General features: G+C 41.4%; 1 protein-coding gene and 1 long non-coding RNA gene across 5 annotated transcripts in view; both read left to right on the top strand.

Annotated features, from left to right (window-relative positions):
- Positions 1–808, top strand: part of LOC309325841 — a 37,570-nt gene extending 36,762 nt beyond the window's left edge. Inside the window, exon 3 of the long non-coding RNA XR_014150063.1 lies at positions 638–808. This is a non-coding gene — a long non-coding RNA (uncharacterized lncRNA). The remainder of the gene's footprint in view (positions 1–637) is intronic.
- NXPH1 (neurexophilin 1) overlaps positions 1–22,323 on the top strand; it is a 174,210-nt gene that overhangs the window by 133,065 nt on the left and 18,822 nt on the right. The gene's annotated exons all lie outside the window — the stretch shown is intronic.

Below are 22,323 nucleotides of genomic sequence, written 5' to 3' on the forward strand. Positions count from 1 at the left end.
GAGCGGGAGGGACACCAGGTTCAGGGAGGCAGGCTAGATTGTCACTCTGAGCTCTTTGGAGAAGGGTTGGGATATAATTTTTAAAAATTGCATAAAGATAGTGTGAGGAAGGAAGACACACATCAAATGCATGCTAGTGCCAATAATAGCTTTTATGCCTTCTTTTAAAAGGCAAACTGAAACAACAGATATGACAAGGGGATTATGTTAAGGGTCTGGGAATGTCAGCTGTGTCACTCAGAGAAGCATTATGTCTCCTGGAAAAGCAAAACTGCTCCCTCCCCCATCCTCAATGAAAGACAGCTCTGTGCTGTATGAGTTGTATCATGGCCTGCCTTTTCAAAGTGTTTTGCATATATTCCCAGTCTTTTCATTTCAGCTCCAGTTCACCTTTAACCACCAGCTTGTGCCATTCTCAAGTTTGAACTCTAATGCAGCTGGAGAGCAAGTTTTATTAGGCTCTCGGTCGAGATGCTTTTGCAGATGTCTGCTGAGATGGTTTGTATTTTTCTAAACAGTGGATGACTCCTCGGCATTAAGAGAGTGACCCTGTGTTTACTGCAAGAGCTGCACACAGTAAATGTGGCTGTTCTCCACCCAAAAAAGTGACAGGAGCCTATTTGCAATTGATTTACAGTGATGCAGCATCTGTGAATTGAGACGATGAATCTTGCCAGGGAAAATAAATTCAGAAGCTAGCCAAGAATGAATATCCAAGGCAATTTTCTTATCCTCGGAGTACAAGGGTACCTGAAAATCAAGGAAACAAGCAAACCCTGATTGAAATGATTGATAAAGAACCATGTGTGGCAGGTATCTTGGGCAAATAAAAATCCTCTGTTGGCTATCTTGACAAACCTTCAGTTCTTCAGAAAATCCTTACCGTTTTCCTTACCATAGCACCCAAGGGCAACATTTGGTATACCAGATCACATCAATATACAGTTATATTACTGGGAATATATCCATAGTTATATACAAAACAACACTAACCAAACCCAATAGTTGGCAGCATCTGCATCTACTGCAGCAGTAGGCAATATGCCCACCAAATGTTGCTGGACTCCAGCTCCCATCGACCACAGCCAGCATAGCCAATGGTCAGAGGGATGGGAGGTGGGGTCCAACAAAATCATGAGGCCACCACATAGGCTACCCCTGATCTACTGGGTTAAAGTGCAGTCGGGTGCTTTTATGCTAATAGAAAAGAGGTGGCGGTTTTGGTTTAGAGAGTCAGTGTGGTGTAGTAGTTAGAACTAGGAGCTGGGAGACCAGGGTTCAAATCCACACTCTGCCATGAAACTCACTGGGCACCTTGAGTAGGAAAAGTACCATGTATGCCACCTTGAGCTCCTTGGAGGAAAGATGGGATATAAACGTGGTAAAGAAATGAAGATAAGGAAATCTCACTTTGCCAACTTCCAATCTTTGGTGGATCAACTCTTCTTAAGGGCGAGTGTAGCCTTTCTCATCAGCTTGACTGGGAAAACCAAGATATTAATTATGTGTTATATTAGCTTAGTTAGAATCCCCTTCCCAAATGACAGCACACAAATTTATTCAGTGCTTTTTTCCTGCACAAAAAGAAGAAGTTGGGGAAGCTCACCACAAAGTTTGTTTGTACAGTATATTGCACAACCAGTCACACTGCTTTCCCGCCGGGCAGTGGCTAAATGTAAGATGTGAATAATAAACTCAAGCAGAAATGATCTGGATTAGAAATGGTCACGTCTTTATTGATTACTGATATAGGTGATTTTTTGGCTCAGACATTGGGTGTTCTAGGCCCACCCATCCATCCCTCGATCAAAAAATCAGTTATTTGATTTTAAAAAGGTAAGGGAACTCAGTTCCCTTGAGTTCCTGCTCAAAACACCCTCTGGATTTACACATGGTAGGCACAAGTTATTATTGATGCTTTCTGTTCATTCCCCTGGAATCTATGGGATAAAGGGTGGTATACAAATGGTTTAAATAATAAATATAGATTTTTTTTGGGGGGGGGGTGTTGTATCCAATGGTGTCCCTCCACTAATGGGAGCTTGTTGTCTTGAAAGAGGCTTTGTTCAGTGGAACAGCAAAACAAAGCAATTTTTCCACACTCACCCCTCCCTGTAGTCTTAACCATCTATTCCTAGTCAGGGGTAAAATCCAAGTCTGCTCAATGAAATCTTGCTCCTTAGAAATGAAAGCATTTCAGAGGATTATATGTAATTCCTCAAAGCTTGACATGATCTTCATGACAGCATGTAGTATTGAACCACCCTTGAAATCTTGCGCAATACAGTCGGAAGGAGCCACATATAGGCTGCCTTTCTGCTCTGACACTTCCATGGAGTGTTGAAAAGAAGATGAGACTATTACATATTTATAACCGAAGAAGCCTGGATTGTGTTTATTTCTTTGATAGGATAATGGGATGCCATGCAACAAATCCAGCTTTTCTCAAATCAATAGTACCACAAGTAGAATAACACTGCTGGCACTTAGAAAGACCAGCAATGTATTTTCTTGCTATGGAAAGATATTTGATTTGTGGGTACCTTTAGTCATGTCAACACTGCCCTTGTGTGCATTAATTGTTACCTACTCAGGTAAGCATTCATGACAGGAGTCTAATAGCATTAGAGCTATACTGTCTGTGTTATCAATTCCCTCACAAACTGTTGTGTATGTGAAGCCACAAGAGGATGGGAAATAATTGGGTATGATTGTGGCATAGTTATCACTGGTGAGTGTGATAATGATTTGCGCTTGTGCTTGTCACACAGCAGTTTCCAGGATACTGCAGATGTCTCTTCTTTTTGGGATAAATAAGAAACAGCTGTGTTCTCAGATACCATTGTGTGGTAACTATTATGGGTAGTAGATATTGACTTTCTAAACAGCAGCTAGTGTTAAGAGTCTCCTTTATCCCTTTAATCCATTTAAAACCTTACCAGCACTCATTTACCAAATAAAACCTGGTAGTTTCACCTCACAGGAGATTCCGAAGACATTCGCAAACATGCCGTCTAGTTGGGAAGCTTTCAAAATCATGATTGCTCGGACTTCAAAAAATGAACTATAATTACTTCCCAGTTTGAATGGGATGCACAATGGGATGCTTCTGTGGTCAATATCTCAGATAAAAACCCAGAATCCATTGATCTGTGTACCTAGGAGCGGCAGATATACAAATGTAAGAATGTTGCGTCCATATTGGGCCATCCATCGGCAACAGGGGTAGAAATTGAGATTGTGCCTTCTCAGTAATCTTGGTGTCCAGCCCAGGGTTGAGATCTAGGGAAATAGAGTGATGGACAGGGGCCTGGGAGATCCGGATTCAAATCCGCAGTCAATCACAAAACTCACTAGGTGATCTTGAACCAGTCTTTGTCTCTTAGCCTAAACAACTCACAGGGTTGTTGTGAGGACAAAAAGGGAATAGGGAGAACCATGTACCCCATGTTGGACTCCTTGGAGGAAAAGTGGGATACAAATGTAAAATATAAACTAATCCAGATGATAAGCGAGTTATTATGCTAGCTCTAACTTAGGTAGCATTTTCTTTGAACTGTAGCCCTCAGAACTGAAAACCAAATCCATTTATATTTAGGGCAGTAATTTGCAGCTTTGGTTCACCTTTAAAGCTGAACGTACATCAAGGGGGGAAAGCAGTCGGCCACATTTATCCTGTTGGTATTAGCTGCCTCATCTGCTGATTTTAAAATAATGATATGATTCAGCAAACTGCAAGTGGAAATAACAAAGGGGCTCAGTCTAACTTGATCTCACCACTGCCTCGGGCGATAATTATTAGATACAGAGAGGGACATGAAATAGCCATTGAAAGGAAGAAAGGAGATGCAACACTGATCCAAATAGGTAAGTTTAATTAAATCAGAAATGCATACAGACAAATGACAATTAACACCGCCCACATGAATATTCCCATTCGCCCATCAGCAATTGTGAGAAAGCTATTGTAATAAAGTACAATAGGAAATCAAGTCAGACAGTAATTCACAGAAATACTTCAATGAGGTCTGCCCTGGGGGAAGTGACATAAACAACTGTAACAAAGCATATCATCATAGATAAATGCAAACCTCTCCCCAGTGGTACAGCAATACATAGCATTATCCATCTCAGGCGCCACCAATGATTTTAGTAACTGTTTACCACTTTGGTAGTATTTAGTATTAAAAATGATTTGCTCTCCTGAAATCAGTAATTGCCATAACTGCCCTCTTAAAGTGCATTATTCATAACCTCATTTTAGGATCCGAGATGGCACCTTGCTTAAGGAATTGAATTTATTATTGTTCAGGGATTTTCAAATACAGTTGTCTGTGTTCAAAGCCCAGTTCTCTTTCTGTTGGGCTGCATAGGCTGTTCCTGAATCTGTAGACTCATATAGAAGAGAATGGAACCAAAGGCTTCCTAATTGCAGCCAAAGCTATGAAGCACATTCCTCAGATGAAAATAAGGACATTTCTCACTCCCCACACAACTGACCCTCCTCAACACCCCCCCACTTTTGTCCTCCCTGCAGAGCATTTCATATCAAAAGAAGGGTGAGTGCCACTACCACGAAACACCTGCCCTCCACTGTTCTGATAAAACCCCTTAATCCCGATTTTATTTTATTTTGCTCTTTGGGAGTACAGAATTCAGTGGCCAGGTTACTCACCAGATCAAGAAGGTTTGAGCATATTACACCGACCCTGGTCCAACTTCACTGGCTACCAATTAGTTTCTGGGCCAATTCAAAGTGCTGGTTTTGACCTATAAAACCTTCAACGGCTCAGGACCGCAATACCTCAAGGACAGCCTCTTTCCATATGAACCTACCCAGACCCTGAGATCAACTTCTGAGGCCCTTCTTTGTGTGCCGCCTCCTCCAGAGGTCTGGAGGGTGGCAACATGAGAACAGGCCTTCTCTGCAGTGGCTCCCTGTCTGTGGAATGCTCCCCCCCGGAAAGTTCACCTTCATTATATAGCTTTAGGCACCAGGCAAAAATGTTCCTTTTCAACCAGGCCTTTGGTTGATCTTATTGACATCCAACACCCTTTTAGAATGTGACTTTTTGTGGGGATGGTTACAGTGGTACCTCAGCTTAAGAACTTAATTCGTTCTGGAGGTCCATTCTTAACCTGAAACTGTTCTTAACCTGAGGTACCACTTTAGCTAATGGGGCCTCCTGCTGTTGCCGCACCACCGCCACACGATTTCTGTTCTCATCCTGAAGCAAAGTTCTCAACCCTGAGACCTCCGGGTATATGGTGGTGTATAAGTTGAATTAATAATAATAATAATAATAATAATAATAATAATAATAATAATAGAAAAACACACACCAATAAATAAATTTTAGAAACGAGCAAGATTAGACATGGATGCACAAAGCATTAAAAAAGGAAGAAGACCCCTTGAGTGCCGCTCTGCTTCCCTTTTCTTTTCACCCAGGGTGGTCCTGCCCTCTGCCTGCCCCTCCAAGATGGCACATCACTTGGGACTGGGCCTTATTGGCAGGAACCTCTCTTCCTCCTTGCCCACTCTCCAGCAGCTGCTACAAGCTGCCAAAGAGAATTCCGTGCCTCTCCCTGCCATGGGGACCCCTTCTGAAATAAGCCATAAGCCTTTTCTGCATCAAAAAGGTTCTACCACAAATGCAGCATGGTAGATGCTACAGCAAAGGGCAACACGATACCACAGTAAAATGGATATCTGGGGCCTTAGTGAAAAATTGATAACAGAGCAAAACCTAATCTTTAAAAATGGGACCCATAACTTGTCCCAATGTTCGTTTAAGGCACTGTGGTTACTTCATATAACATTTAGAATGGAAATAAAATTTAGATTGGTAGGGAGGCATGAGACCAGTGTCTCTATTATGAAGCAGTCTCCGTTTATTTATTGGGTGTTTTAAGTTTGCTCTGCTATTGTGCCTTATAGCTAGTAGTATCCTTGGCTGAATTTCCTTCTTGCTTACGTTTTTAAAAGTCATGATAAAGCCCTGAATACAGCTTATGGGCTTTTATTGGAAGTTAAAGCGCTCTTCAAGCAGCTTGGCATTTTATGGCTTCTGTTTTTACGTTTCCCTCTCTGAAAATGAAGGCCACCGATGTGTGCATTTTGTGTTCTGGAACAGGGTCGCGCCCCCTTCTGTCACAGTCCACCTTGTTTTGTGATGGCGAACCTGTGGCTGGAGGAGAGAGATATGGCCACTTGTTCATGTAGAAACATGGCAGAGATGAACCGTGAAAGGTTGTGCTTTATAGGACAGCACATTCTGAACTTTCCTTCCCCATCCCTCAACTCGCATGAGCAAATCCTTCAAAAGCCCCATGTAAATGGACCGTAACTGTTGGATTTGGTCTTCAGAAATGTGTATCAGCTACTTAGGTTCATTCCCTCCCACTTAATAGGCTTTCATTTTTTATTATTATTTCCCACCTCTACTCAAAGCGAATAAATATTAGAATGCATCCTCACAATTTCTTAATATCAGCTGTTGTTGCCTCGATTTTCTCCGGTGGTTTAAATTATCCTTCATGCCAGCCCGGGAGGTCATTTCCTGCCAAGTCAGAACACTGCTGCAGGTGAAAGAGCAAGTCTGTGTGTCAGGGGAGAGATTGAAATTGATACTGAGATGAAACACATTGAAACTGATAGAAGTGATTACAAAACAAATTCCTTCCAGTAGCACCTTAAAGACCAACTAAGTCAGTTCTTGGTATGAGCTTTCGTGTGCATGCACACTTCTTCAGATACACTGAAACAGAAGTTTCCAGACCCTTCTATATAGTGAGAAGGTGGGGAGGGGTATTACTCAGAAGGGTGGTGGGAATGGGTGATTGGCAGATAGCTGTGATGAGCCTGTTGACGACTCTTAACGACTGCAATAGGTCTTACAGGAAAAAGCAAGGGGTGAAAAGGTGAAAAATGGCTTTGTCATGTATAATGAGATAAGAATCCAAGGTCTTTGTTCAGACCAGGTTTCTCCATGGTTTTAAGTTTGGTGATAAGTTGTAATTCAGCAGCTTCTCTTTCCAGTCTATTTCTGAAATTCCTTTGTAGTAAAACAGCTACTTTGAGATCTTGTATAGAATGTCCTGGGAGATTGAAGTGTTCTCCTACTGGTTTCTCTGTCTTGTGATTCCTGATGTCCGATTTATGTCCGTTTATTCTTTGGCGTAAGGTCTGGCCTGTTTGTCCAATATAGAGAGCTGAAGGACACTGTTGGCATTTTATGGCATACACAGTGTTAGACGATGAGCAATTAAATAGTCCCGAGATGGTATGTGTGATGTTGTTGGGGCCAGTAATGGTGTTGTCCGGGTGTATGTGGCAGCAAAGTTGGCATCTGGGTTTATTGCAGGCTCTAGTGCCAGTGTCCGTGTTAGGTCCTAATACTCTCCCCCTGTGCGCGCGCCCCCCCAGCTTACATTCACCGAGTTCCCAAATGAGCTGTTTGCACTAAATCAGGACTTGGCTGTGTGTGTGTGTGTGTAGGAACAGCTGCTTGATCCAGTGGCCCTCTTCTTCACAGGTAAGTTCTATGCATGGAGAACACCTGAACGGTTGTATCTTTATACCTGTAGTCTCTTTTCAAGTTTTGCTTGAAAAGCTCCAAGAAGCTCAAGGTGTCATGCTGTACATAGTCCCCCCCCTTAATTTTATATTCACAACGACCCAGTGGGTTAGGCTGAGAGATGATGGTCAGTCCAAGGCCACCCAGTGAGCTTCATGGTCAAGTGAGGACCAGAACCCTGGTCTCCCAGGTCCTAGCCGGACACTCAAACCTTGCTGGAATAATGCACCATGTATGAATGGTGCTGTTTTGGCTACATGAGAATCTACACTTGGGGAATGAATAAGTTCTTATTAAGGTGTCATGAATTGCATGTGGACTAGAAATTCCCTGTGGTCAATTCTTGGAGGACTGGGGCAACCTGATTCATAACTAAGTTCTTGAAATGAAATCCATTTACATCAACTGATGTCCAAGAGACCAAGCAGACTTAAATCCAAAAGCATCACCCTCCCTGAATTTTGAATCAGGTTGAAATTAAGCAATTCTGAAAAGGAAACTCCAAACACCATAGCAACAAGTAGTCCATAAAGGAGGATACTACAGTAATTTATTGACAGGCGCTCTAGACATTAATCTAATGATTTACCTCAATGTTCACAAAAGAAGATGCGGGACAGATGCTGGAAACAGACAGAAATTTCCCTTGAGAGGAAGAAGAAATACTGAGGGAAATCAGGATCATGCCAGAACAGATGATCAGGATATTAGATTGTCTGAAGATTAACAAAGCTCCAGGGCCAGATGGAATCTATCCCGGAATTCTGAAGTGGGAAGAAAAGATAAGAGATATGCAGAACCATTGGGGTGTGGGGGATGGATTGTGGGGTAAGAGGGCGAGAAGGTATTTTTAAAAAGCTGTATAAAGTATTTAAGGGAATGAGAAAAGGTCTGGGAATTAGGTTTTATATGCCTCATTTCTGCAGTAAGTAAGTGATCGTGAGTGCTAATCATCAGGCTCTTGCAAGGAGCCATGATTTAATTAAGGTCAGCATGGATTCATAAAGGGAGATTTCTTTAATATTATAATTGGTAGAAGAAAGCAAATTAAAAGCTGGTTGTGTGGAAGACACAGGCATAATTAACATAGAACTCTGTGCACATAGTCTTTAAAGGGTAAATCTTTTAACACAAAAATCTGTGCTGCTGCTGTTGTGGTAATCTGATTTTAAGAAGAACCACCCCACCCTGGTCAGATAATTCAGGAATTCACAATGGCTCAAACCCAGGCTACACAGTAACAGGCAGCAATGTAGTCACAAAAATCTCCCAGCAAAGCATACAACCACAGATTTTATTAGAAGAATGTAAAGAGAAACTAAGGATGAGTTTCAAACCAGTGCTTGAAGGAAGGCATTTATTATTATTTACTACCATTTGAAGAGCAATCAATCACATACCCGCCAACATCCCAGTGATGCAAATTGGGACACGACCCGGCCCCTCAACACACTTAAAACCAGCCCCCCCACCAACACCTACCCACCGCTCTGCAGATACACCCAACCTCCTCAGTGATCCCCATTCCCACCAGACACCTTGGCGGACGCCTTGCCCCTCTCATGCACAGGAAGCCTGCTTTGACTGAGTCAAACCAATGACCCATCTAGCTTAGCATTGTCTACACAGACTGGCAGCGGCTCTCCAGGGTTGCCAGGCAGGAGTTTCTCCCAGGCTTACTTGGAGGTAGCAGGGATTGAACCTGGGACCTTCTGCATGCAAAACAGATGCTCTACCAATGAGATCAATGGACTAGTCCTTTTCCTGATGAATATATGCAGTATATACACATGCATAAATATGACAACTTAAGCAGGTCAGCCTGATGGACATATGCTATCATGCATCCTTGGACAGCAGTGATTTTAAATATTATTGGCTGCTTATGACCTCTTTTGCTGTACAAACATGGCTTCCCACTCCTCTTCCTCAGTTCAGAGCTATGCCATCTTATAAAACCATGTGTAGGGAATTTTTCTGAACACAAAAAGATTTGAGGTGGGCAGATGGCTTGTATTTGGGCAAATGCATACATTGCAAAACTTGGGCTAAGTTTTAGGGCAGAGAGTGGAGGAAGTCATTATAGTGGAATCCTTGTTGGGGGCAAATTCTGTGTCTTCATATGGCTCTACTCCCAGGAAACTGATTAGGGAAATTGTGCAAAAAGAATAAAAATCAGCCAAGGTATTGTGCACATTTGCTCTAGTAACATGTGATGAATGAGCACATGTTCTGATCTGCAGACGAATGGTAATAAATCAAAGAGTGAGGCCTGGGAGAGTGAGCGAGCAAGAGAACATTTTAACCCACAGATGCTTTGTACAATCTCAGAAATTTAGACGAGCAAATTACTTATCCAGTTAATTTACAGCTACTGTAGAAGCAATGAATTCTTCTTCTTCTAGTTCTTCAAATCTGAGTAATGCCTTACTGGCTAAACTGCCTGAAAAACACTAATTAGGATCTTGAGGAGAAGCTGGAGCTTTGTGTAGCCCTCATCTCTCCTCAGAATGCTTAACAGCAATAAAGGGAGCATACAGTCGGGGAAAGACATCAACACAAGTATTGAATACCAGTCAGAGGACATTATTCAACTGTTGCATTTATACCGTAAAAAAACACCAAACCCTTCAACTTGAGAAACTAGGCATTTGTCTATGTCACTTTTAAACATACACTATATTAAACTTAATTGCAGAGGAGGGCATCCTTATAAAATATACATAGTTCAATAATTCTTACAAAGCAAACAAAACACTATATACTGGAAACAAAACTGATACCCAAATAGAGCAAACTTTTTGTCACTAAACAACCGTAGTGTTATTTTAGATTTGGAATGGGTGACTTTCTCAATTTTGGCTTCTCATTTTGCCAATCTTAAATTCAGTTCTCTACATTTCTACATTAGCTTCCATTTTTTTTCAAAAATGCTCGTGAATATTCACCAGCATTTTAATGCAAATTTCTCCCAAAATACACATGTTTGTATGCAGTTTTTCCTATTATAAACATTTTTGCAAAGTAAGTTTCCCAGATAAGATGCATTTTTATATGCTATTTTCACTAAGATATGCATTTTAATGGACATTTTATTCCAATATATGCATTTTTATACACATTACTAGGCTGGAGAACTGCATTGCAAACTTCAGAGAAGTGTGAATTTTTGAAGGATGGTGGGGTTACAGTTTGTGTGATGCTTTGGAAAGTGTGAAATTGGTAGGTTCACCTTTAAATGAAAACTAAATCAAATGTTCTTCCCCATCCTTACCTGAGATTTTGGGAGGACTGTCTGGAATCAGAAAGTGCCAGAACAACAGCAACCCCAACAAGCAAGAGGAAGATCCCATGCTATATAAATATGCTGAAGGAACTATGCAGAAGACAAGATATGAATAAGGGACCAAACAAGACCCTAGCCCAGCCACTGAGTCTCTCAGTTATGCCAGTCTTGAGTTGACCTAGTGAAAAATGACAGAACATTCTGCACTGCTTTTGACACAAGCCAGCAGGGTTTGGGAAGTGGTGGTAGATCTGCCATGTTGCTCCTCCCCCCTTGCAACCCCACTTAGGGCTGCTCTGCTAATTTATACAGGGCTGGCCCAATACATTTTGGCACCTGAGGCAAACCACAAAATAGCACCCCCCATTTCCAACAGGGAAGAAGGGGTGAGTGAAGATCCATATCAGGAACAAGGGGGAATAAAGACCTACAGCAGGATCTGCTGCCCCTGTGAATCCTGCTACCTGAGGCAGTCTTCTCACCTTGCCTCATGGGTGGGCTGGCCCTGCATTTATGGCTCACTATTCTTCCAAGGAGCTCATCATGGCAAATAAGGTGGTCCCCCAATGCATCCTATTGTACCTCAGAAGAACCTGGTGAGATAGACTATGAAATGAGCTTCCAGAGTGGGTGGGAATCTATTATATCCAGGTTGGGGTGTGTGTAGAATCTGCAACCTCCCATATATTTGTTAGACTACATCCAGTGATATATGGAAGTCATCAAACCTTTTCCCACTCAGTAGCCAAATGCACTGTTTGCACTTGTAACAGTGCCCCAGCACTGGATTTTTAAGGAAAAACTGAATTGGAGTGGGTGGTTTACAATGGAAAAGAAGTGAATGTGTGTGGAGGTGGTATTCCTTAATTCACTGGCCACTTCTCCAAATTCCCTTCTTCCCTCTCCTTTTGTTCATGGCACTCCAAATGCATATCTTCAAGGGCAAACCCACCTTTGGAAATCAGGGGTGAGTGAAAAACAACAAGGATATGTGTGCGTGTGATTGGGAGCAGAGAAATGATGACAAGGAAAAAGCCCCTCAGAACAGAGTTTCCTGGGTAAAAGAAGATGGCCTCCACTCTCCCCTGCTCGAAGTTTACTCCACTCTGAAATATTGCCAAAACAAAACCAGACAATTTTGAGGTAGATGAATTGGCTGAGAAATAGTCCGTGTCTATTTGGTCCACCCATAGCAGTGTGAGCTTCACTCCTTAATGAATAATGTTTCCCATTGTTTTATAATTTTCAGATCTTCCAAAAGTCAGGGTACCTTCTCTACTTTAGCAGTCCGTACGTGCTTTTTGCAATTTTGTGTCCCTAGAAGCATATTCTTTGAATTTCACCTCTAAAAGAAAAGAAAAGAAATCAGGCTGGGTGTTGTCAGAGAGCCTATTCAGATGACCAGCCCATCATGCACACTTCAGCATGTGACAAATTCTTTTTACCACTTGTCAGGATACATTGCCCCATGGGAGGGGGGAAACCTCATGCTAGGGTAATTTGACCACTTCTATGAGTTTAAAAGCAATGCTATAGCTGGAATTCTAGATCAGCCACCACCAAATTGGCCGCCTTCAGATGTTTTGGCTGGGTGGCACTTATAGGGATTGTAGTCCAAAACAGTTAGAGGGCACCAGGTTGGCACAGGCTGCTTTAGATCTAGAACTCACATGGCCTTTGTCTTGAATATCTGTGTCTGTTGACCAAAACAACAATGGAAAAGTATTCACCATTCAATACCAAGGAGTTAATAATATGCGTAACATGACAAGATGCATTCTGCTTTGACTCTTGCTCTATCATCAGCATAACCAGCAATGTTTTCATGCCAGAAATAATATTGTAGGTGTTGGCTGATGTACAAAGAAGAAAGAATACCATTTAATTTGCAGATATCAATTTGCACAGCTAGCGGGTGGGAAGGCCTTGTTTAGATTTGTCAACAAAAAAAAAGCTGACATAAAGGCACTGATGAGAAATATGGAATGCCAGAATGCGTACTACTTTGTACAGGCAATTTGCTAACCAGAACATCCTTGTTGTTTCCTTGTCTAGTGTTATGGTGTTGTTTATTTGCAAGTGGCTCCCCCAACCTCCGCTCTACACTTTTCTAAATGTAATTTTTCCTCTTAGTCTCCTTCTTAAATGTGTTTTTCAGCTTTCCTGTTACTCTGTCCAAGTGAAAAATGACCCTTTCTCAATGATGTGATATTGGCAAAGAAACTCAAGCATTTATCTGCAGATAGCAATAAGTAGTTTCGGAGACTTTTCTATCCTATTTCTTAATCTTGTATAGATTTACGGTATGTTGGGCGTCTAGTGAGGAAGGGGGGAAACCAAATAATTGAGGGCCTCAGTTCATAACAACATGCTTATTATTAGGTGATCACTTAATTAGATTTTTTACTTTATTCCAAATACACAAGTACCGGTACTTGTGTTATAACATTCTGTGCTGCCTTGGCTGGCATTTAAATGATAAACCAAGAATAAGAAATAGAAGGCCAGCATAGTTGAGGGAGGTAGCTTATATAATCAGCCCCCAAATTACTTATATAGATAATCAGTTATATAGGGAAAAGAGTCCTGAGTAAGTAAATGTAGTAAGGCTGTGAGAGAAGTCATATCTAGGGATCTTGATATTTATTTATTTTAACACAGGATGTTCATGTAACAACAGCCCAATTTGGACATGTTGAGCTCATCTACACTTCCTCTTGACCTGTATTTTGATCATATTGTGTACCAATTAATTCTTCTCAGTCCAAGAATTGAAACTCCCTTTAGATTTCCCTCTCATCTGATAAGATCCAATTTGGTGGGCATAGGCACTGAGTAAGGGGATGATGGGCCAGGCCCCCAATCTTTCCTATGAAAGGGCTGCCCCCCCCAATTCCCCACTGGCTGTGTGTGCCATGCCGTATCATGTGCACAAGCCGTATCCACACAACATGTCAGCATGCCCCACAGTGTGTGTGAGTGAGGTCAGCATGCTGTGGGGCGTGCGCACATGGCTTGCTGACAGTGCATAGCCCCAGCCCCACCTCAATCATGGGGCAAGGTGGCACACATCTTGATGGGCAAGATCAGATTTTTGTAAGACACTGCTGCAGAACAACAAGATAAGCTCCCAGACCCAGATACAAAAAAAACAATCAAAATAGATGTCTAACAAAAGTGTGGTTGAGCCCTGAGTTTACTTGTGTGAGTGAATCTCATGGCGGGGGGAGGGGCCTGACTTGCTCTGCCCCTCTGCCACATCACTTTTCTTGTAAACAGTGCCCCTCGCAAGCTGAAAAACAAACATGTGCAAGTGAGAATGTGATTTGCAATGCTGAATAATTTATATACTGCTTAATATACAAAACCCATCTCTAAGTGGTGTACAGAAATACAGTGGTACCTCCGGTTGCGGACTCCAGTTTCACTGCACACAGATGGTGTAGTGACAATAAAGGTATCATTATCATTATCATTGTCATTATTATCATTATCATTATCATCATCTGTTCCGGGGCTCCAGTTGGATCCCGAGGTTTCCGCAACCGGAGGGACCGCTTCTGTGCATGCACGCGTGGCGAAACCTGGAAAAATACTTCTGGGTTTGCCACATATGTATCCCGAAGGATACGTAACCAGAGGTGAAAGTAAGTAGAGGTACCGCTGTAAAGAACAACAAATATTACAAAAATACAGTTAACATATGGAAACACTGCACTAAGACATTGTTCATACATACCCCCACCCCTCCACTTGCAGTTTCTTCTCCAGTCTCTGCCCCCTTCTCCTCCAGTGGCTTCGCATCCTGTCTTGGGTTACTGCCCATCTCCTCTCTAGTGACTTTACATATGAGGCATTACAGGGTTCATGTGGGTGTGTGTTTACATTGCGTATTTAGGAAATGAGTCTTGATTTGCAAAGAAGTATGACAAAATTGATCTCACCAGCTGTCAAGGCTGAGGAATCTTGACTGTTGTGATTTCATGTATTCAGATTAGACGAGAACAAAGCTTTGAAATGACATGGGAAGTAATAATCTAACATCCACACAAAATAAATGGGGACAGGCTTTATTTCATTTGTGTGTATATGTGTGTATGTAAGGCATATGTTTCCCAAGACCTCTTTTTTCTCCTATATGAGTGACCTATTTTAAAAATTAAAAGCTGAGATTATTAAAGGTTTGAGCTTTGGGTTCCCAATTCTTTTCTTCTTCTATGTAAGCTCTGATTTTTTTTGTCTCTTAGCAAGAGACTTCCAGTGGGTTCGACCACCAAAACAGAAGTCTTCACACAAATTTGAGGGGAGGGACTTGTTTCCAAAATAGAATCAGCTTCTTCTACAAATCTCATTTAAATTTCCATGTGGTGTGAAGTTATGTGGCTTTAGCAGAAGTATTATAAAAGACTAAGTAAAAATAGATTGTTAATGGATGAAAGGAGGGAAGGTAAAGGTACATTGTATCAGGATAAAAATTGGGAAGGATGGAAAGGATTTGTTGAAATAGCTAATCGAACTAGAATACAAAAAAGGGAGGTGTGAGGAGGTTGCTGAAACAAGTAAATGAAAGTTAATAACATTGAAAGTATTGGATGTGTTTTTTCTTTTCTTTCTTCTTCTTCTTTTAATTGTTTATATATGTGTATATATGTATATGTAGTATTTTTGTCTTTGTATTGTATTGTATGGTTTTGTTATGTTTAATTCTTTTTCTTTCCTTTCTGTAACTTTTAAAACTTTAATAAATATTATTTAAAAAAAGAAAAAAAAGAAAAAAGGTAAATTTTTTTGTGGTGAAGAGATTTTGCTGTACTATGCAGTCAGATCACTGGCACTGGTCAATATTATGGGCATAGCCATTATCCACTTTGGGGTATGTTAGACAATACCTTTCCTTGATCTGGTATTTATGCATAGAAAGAAGAAGAGCATGCCTACTTACCCACCCATGTTCTCCTTCACACAGCATACTTCCTCACACAGCACACAGTTCCCACTATGGAATTCATTTCTACAAGATGCAGTGATGGCTACCAGCATGGATGGCTTTAAGATGGGGGTACCCAAATTCATGAAGGATAAGACTATCAATGGCTAATAGTCATGATGGTTATATACCAGTATCAGAGGCAGTATGTCTGCAAATAATAGTCTCTGGAGAGCATGAGAGGGAAAGTGCCAGGATTCTATGACTGCTTAAAGTTGTACAATAGTGTTTTAAATGTATGCTAGATACAACCTCTTCTTTTTGATGAACAAATATTAAAAAACTAGCTGTTCTTTAATATTGGCTACATATTAGTGGTTCTTCTCAAATGATACTTTAGAAATGAAAATTTCACTTCCCCTGTTTCGACTGCATCTGCAGTCGTCAAATGAATCTTCTAACCTTACCTTGCCATGAAATGTGATGAGGTAAATCTTAAAATATTTCTCCTTCCATATAAAACTTTCCCTTCCTTCCTTCCTTCCTTCCTTCCTTCCTTCCTTCCTTCCTTCCTTCCTTCCTTCCTCTATTGAGTACTTCTAAAAAACAATGTGCCCCCTCCCCCATTTTGGCCTTATCTGTATCATTTTAGTGCTTTTGTTTTATACCTCACATTTTTCTCCACTTTCTTTTTTTATTCCCTTCAAGCTTAGTTTATAGTCTCTGACGGGATTCTTTCTATGCTATCTGCCAAAACATCTGTTCCTTTCACGAATAAAAAAAGCTTCCTTTCCAGAAGGTGTCATGCAGGTCTACAAAAAACTATAACCCTTTCCTTTTTTAAAAAACACGACTTTGCCAATGTTAGACTTGTGCTGAGAAGCTTTACAGCCTTCTCCTGTCATGTCTCATTTTTCCTTATACCTTATTCAATTTACCTAATTTTTTATTTTATTTTTTTGGTTGGGGGAGGGATGACTTTGCAGGGTTTGCATTAACAGCCTCACTCCATTTGAATGCCCAACTTGTATGATTCATACTTTCTATTTTTAATACTGGAACTATTCCCTGCACGGTTGATCAAAGCAGAATTTTTATGACTATTTTAAGTTTCATCATGAACTTGATGAATTGAATACAAGTTTCTAAATGCCAAGTGTTCTTATGATTGGGAGCTTTGGAGATTTCCATGCAGAAACTGGCTCCTGGGCAGTTTGTTTTATTCTTTGGACACTTGTTCCCCTTATTACTTTCCTATTGCCATGACCCATGGAAAATATGTGGGCTGTACCATATTATTGCTCTACCACAGGAGTAGCTCACCAATGGCCCTCTAGATTTCCCAGTCCCACCAACCCTGACCATTGGCAATACTAGTTAGTGTGGATGGGAGCTGAAGTCCAACAACATGTGAAGGGTCATCTGTTCCTCATCCCTGCAATAAAATAATACCCACCAGTATGTGACAGTCTTGGTTTCCTACAGACATGGCCACTGTGAGAACAGGATGCTGGACTAGATAGGCCATTGGCCTGATCCAGCAGGCTCGTTTTATGTTCTTGTAACATCACTATGCCCATATAACCCATTCAAGCATATTCACCATTAATTGCCTCCATAGTGGTAAGTTAATTCAGATTTCAATGACTATAAGACACTGTTCCCTTCAATTGTGCCCAGTGATTGCTTGAGTTAGTATACATTGAAAACCAGATAGGAAAAGAAAAAAGTATTGTGATTAGGGAAAACAAAGGAGGGGCACTGGGGATAGTCATGTTTTTACCTGCAATTCTTGAGATTTACAGACTCTCAGGGGGACTTACAGTCTTGTATTCAAAGCATGTGGCACCAAGAAGCTCTGCACAGCAGTCACTCCAGGTCGCAGGTAGCTGGTAGCTAGGTGACCAGTTTTGAACTTTTAGAAAGGCAATAAATAGCTTTTACAAGTACAGAAGCAGCATGGCCTGGGTGGCTCAGCTGGTTAGAGCATGGTGCTGATAACGTCAAGGTTTCAGGTTTGATCCCCATCTGGGACAGGTGCATATTCCTGCATTGCAGAGAGTTCGACTAGATGATCCTTCCAACTCTACAATTCTATGATTTCTATGGAAACCTCCAGACTGCCTCAGGGGCCATACTTGAATAGCGTATCTCTGGTCCTGAAGACCAGAGCTGCACTTAAAAATGACTGTAAGAACATAAGAAGAGCCTGCTGGGCTCAGGCCAATGCCCTACCTAGTCCAGCAGCCTGTGTGCACAGTGGTCAACCAACTGGTTGCCCATGGGAAGCCCAAAGCAGGACTTGAGAGCAACAGCACTCTCCCCGCTTGTGATTCCCAGCAAATGGCAATAAAAAGCATACTGCCTCTGACAATGGAGGTAGGGCAGGCTTGTCCAACATGACACCCTCCAGATGTGCCCATCAGCCCCAGTCAGTATGACTCATGGCCAGCACTACAGTCCAACATCATCTAGACGGCACCACATTGACTATTCCTTTCTTTATTGTTTTATTCATGCCAATTTACAAGTCTGTTTTTTCATCACTACCACTGTGGTGTATATACCGTAGTTTAATGTTGCCTTGTCTCAGTATGGGCCATTATATATTTTCTTTAACTTGATTAGAGGAAAGTGTATTCATATACTGTGTCCTCTGAATCTGTACTTCAGCTTAATAGCTCATAAGATCAGGTTATTGGGCATTTTTGTCTTTCCCTGTCAACAGTAAGAGAAGCTCAGTCTTTCTTTCATTAGCTTTTAAATTCCTTATAACAGATTGAGAATCCTAGAACGAACAATTCTTGTGCTAGTGGGAATTAGGGAGGTAATAACAATATATTTCAGTATCAATGGGTATTGGCTAGAGATTCTGAGCCCATTTGCTGAATTTCTGCTTTTTTGTTTTAGCACTCCGTAGCTGAATTCACTCCACTGAAATCAAGGAGCTGCATTTACAAATCTTTCCTAATGAGGCAGTGCTCCAAATAGCAGTGCCTCCCCTCTCGTGACCAGTGCTGCAATCTTAGCCATAATTACACCATAAAGGTTCTTTGGGTGACATTGCAGAAATGTAATCTTAGGCAGCAAATTCACAGGTAAAATGCAGTCGTGGCACAGCCATTTCTATCCACCCACAAGCACATGCCTGATTTTAAACATTGTCCTGGAGATGCATTACAAAACTTGATGTTTGGAGAAGTATCTTGCCCAGCTTTCCTCAGCTGGGTGTTGTGGGACTCCAGTTCCTATCAGCCCCAGCTAGCAAGGACAATGGTGATGGGAGTTGGAGTCTAAAAACATCAGGAGGGACCACCATGTTGGCTGCCTTTTTTTAAAAACAACAACAACACAAAACCTCATTTACAATTGTCTGGTTGCTTACAATTTATGCTAAGAAGACTAACCCCCCCCCACATTAAAATAATCTGATACAATGCAACCTAAGATGACACTGGAAGGACAGATCCTGAAGCTGAGGCTCCAATACTTTGGCCACCTCAGGAGAAGAGAAGACTCCCTGGAAAAGACCCTGATGTTGGGAAAGATGGAGGGCACAAGGAGAAAGGGACGACAGAGGATGAGATGGTTGGACAGTGTTCTCGAGTTTGACCAAACTGTGGGAGGCAGTGGAAGACAGGAGTGCCTGATGTGCTCTGGTCCATGGGGTCACGAAGAGTCGGACATGACTAAACGACTAAACAACAACAAGATGACCATTGGGGTCCCTTCCAACTCTACAGTACTATGATTCTATAAAAGCCACAACATTTATTTATATATTTTAAATATTTTGTGCACAACCCTTCATCCGCTAGTGTTCTTTGCCCCTGTTAAGAGAGATGCATTTGTAAACCCCAACCCACTGAAGCCCTATAAGGAAACATCCAGGGACAAATTTTGCATTCACTGACCCCTGTCAATACGTTTTATTTTCCCCACAGCCTTCAATGGTAAGCAAATGGATGCCATTGAAGGGGACAACTGGAATGTGGGCTGAAATGATCCCCTCTTTTCTGATGCCCCCAATGGCCTCAGACTTTAAGAATCAAGAGTTTTCTTACTATAGTAGCATAGTTTTATTTAGATTTTTTTCCCCAAACACTGCTGATAATGTTGGGCCAGTGTGAGGCATCATCTTCTTCTCTTCTCTGAATCTGGACTGATTTATCCTACTTGCAAATTCAGAGGATAAACTGTGTGGTTGGTAATTAATTATTCAGTTTTGAAGGTTTTATAGAGATGTATGGTTTGGGAGGGAGAATGTTCCCTCCAACACACATGCATGAGCGTAAGCCCCATTGATTTCGGTAGGCTTTTGCTGTGTGTAACCATGCTATGAATTCCAGTCATTATCTATTATATATTATCCTTTCAACATGAAAGATTAATTGGGTTAGATTGGGTGTAACTGAAGCCCAGAAAGACTGTGAAGGGGATAGTAAAGTTTGATTGTTAATTGCATTTTTTCACGATTCTTTACTTTCTTTATAGGCAAGATGAAAACCAAGGGGGTATTTTAGACATATAGATAAATAGATGGATGGATGGATTTACCCTAGTTGATGAAAAGAGAACAGGGCCAGCAGAATGCATTTCCAAGAGCGATGAAAAACAGCTTTCCTCTCACAAATTGTTTAACATTTACATTTTAATGTTGTTAAATGTATGAACATATTGGAAGTTATTAGCAAGTACATTACTGCAGAGCACTATTCTCTATTGCATTATAACGCGGTTTTATGACTTCCTCTCTTAGTTATCTTTTCTATCAGTATTTGGTACAGCCAAACAAATTAAGTTGGTTGGTGAAGGTTAATTTTCTTATTCATGTTGTTGCATGGCCACTGAGCATAAACTTGCTTGTGAGATACACCCACACACAGAGATGTGTGCTGGCTAGGAAAAAGTGAGCCTATTGTCATGAAGACTCTGAACCAGAATGAAGCTCGAAACAGGTCTATATCCAGAACGACTCAAAAATGAACTATGTTCAGATAACTAACATTCAAGAGGTGGTTTGATACTGAGGTGGGACTATTCTACATAGTGATATTAAATGCTATACTGAGAATGAGAGCAAATATACTTTTTTTGAACCACAATCCTGCATGACAGGTATGGGGAACCTTTCCCCCACCCCCAATGTTACTGAACTACAAGCCCCATCAGCCCCAGCAAGCATGGGCACTGTCCAGGGATGATGGGAATTGGAGTCCAGCAACATCTTGAGGATCAAAGGGCCCATGCACCAGCGATGTCACCTGGTGTGGGGGTTTCTTGCTGTTTGCAGCAATGTTCCCTCCCCTTTCCAGAAAAGGTCACCCTGGCTCATTTGAGGCATGTAAATTTATGTTGCTGAGCCAGGAACTCACATCTTGGCTCTTCTTCCTATTTGCATTACAGTTTGCTTTTGCTCTTGATGGAGACACATACTAATCACTGAGGGCTGGTAACTTGAATGTGGGTGGTAGGAGCAGAATGATGAGTGAAGCACAGATCACTACAATAAAGTACCAGTTTTCGAAAATCACCTGTCTATGCAGCATCTTGGTGCCAGATGTATTGCTTAGCTTTCCTCAGCGAGGCTGAGAGTGGGGTCTTGTCAACTGGACAGCCCAGGACCTCTATACACACTGCCTAGGCTTGCACCCCAAGGAGGTCAGTGTGGTCCTGCTAACACTTCACTCAGAGGCGCACTCCATTTTCTCTCAAGACAAATGGATTCCAACAACAGCAGCAGGTGAGATATGGCAAATTTGTCATTCTCCACTCTTCAGGTCACTTCTCCACATTTCAACATCAGTTTGCATTTTTAAGAAGTCCTCATAATAGTTCATCAGCACTTTCATGTGAATTTCTCCTAAGAAACACATTTGGTGTGCAATTTCCCCTAATATGTTCATTTTTTCTTGCATGCTATTTTCACTAATAAACATATTTTTTTCTCACAGATTAACCTAGTATATGTTTCTCTGTACACATTACTTGGCTGGAGAACCTCATTGCAAAATTTGGAGAAGTGCAAATGTGGAAGGATGTGTGTGTTTCAGTTTGTGTCTTGTTTTAGAAAGTGCCAATTAGGTAGGCTTGCCTTTGAATATGAATGGAATTGAATTCTTCCTCCGTCCCTAACTGAACTCTGTTGCACTGTGTCTTCTGGATTGCACAGGATGAACTGTGGGGAACTGGTTGAAAGACCTTTAGGTGTTATAGCATCAGGCAGAACCACTAGCCTCAAGATAAAGGGTGTGCATCTGGGCTGTTTAATATTTCCAGAGGAAGTGGGGATTCCCAGTCCTAACACTGCAAATCAGCATCTACGGACTTTTGCAGATAGAACTTGACAACTCTGCATGCAGCCCAAAATGGATCTGAATATTTGAACAGACTCCCTCAACTCCTGTGTCAATGCCCCAAGGCCCTTCTATTCATCTAGTTTAAATTAATGATCTCACTGATGGCACTAGCAATTGAACCAGAGCTCTCCTGAGCCAAGCACTTTCATACTGAATTTGATTAATTCTGAT

Source organism: Podarcis erhardii, assembly GCF_964252035.2.
Source record: "Podarcis erhardii genome assembly, chromosome: 12".
Lineage (NCBI taxonomy): Eukaryota > Metazoa > Chordata > Lepidosauria > Squamata > Lacertidae > Podarcis > Podarcis erhardii.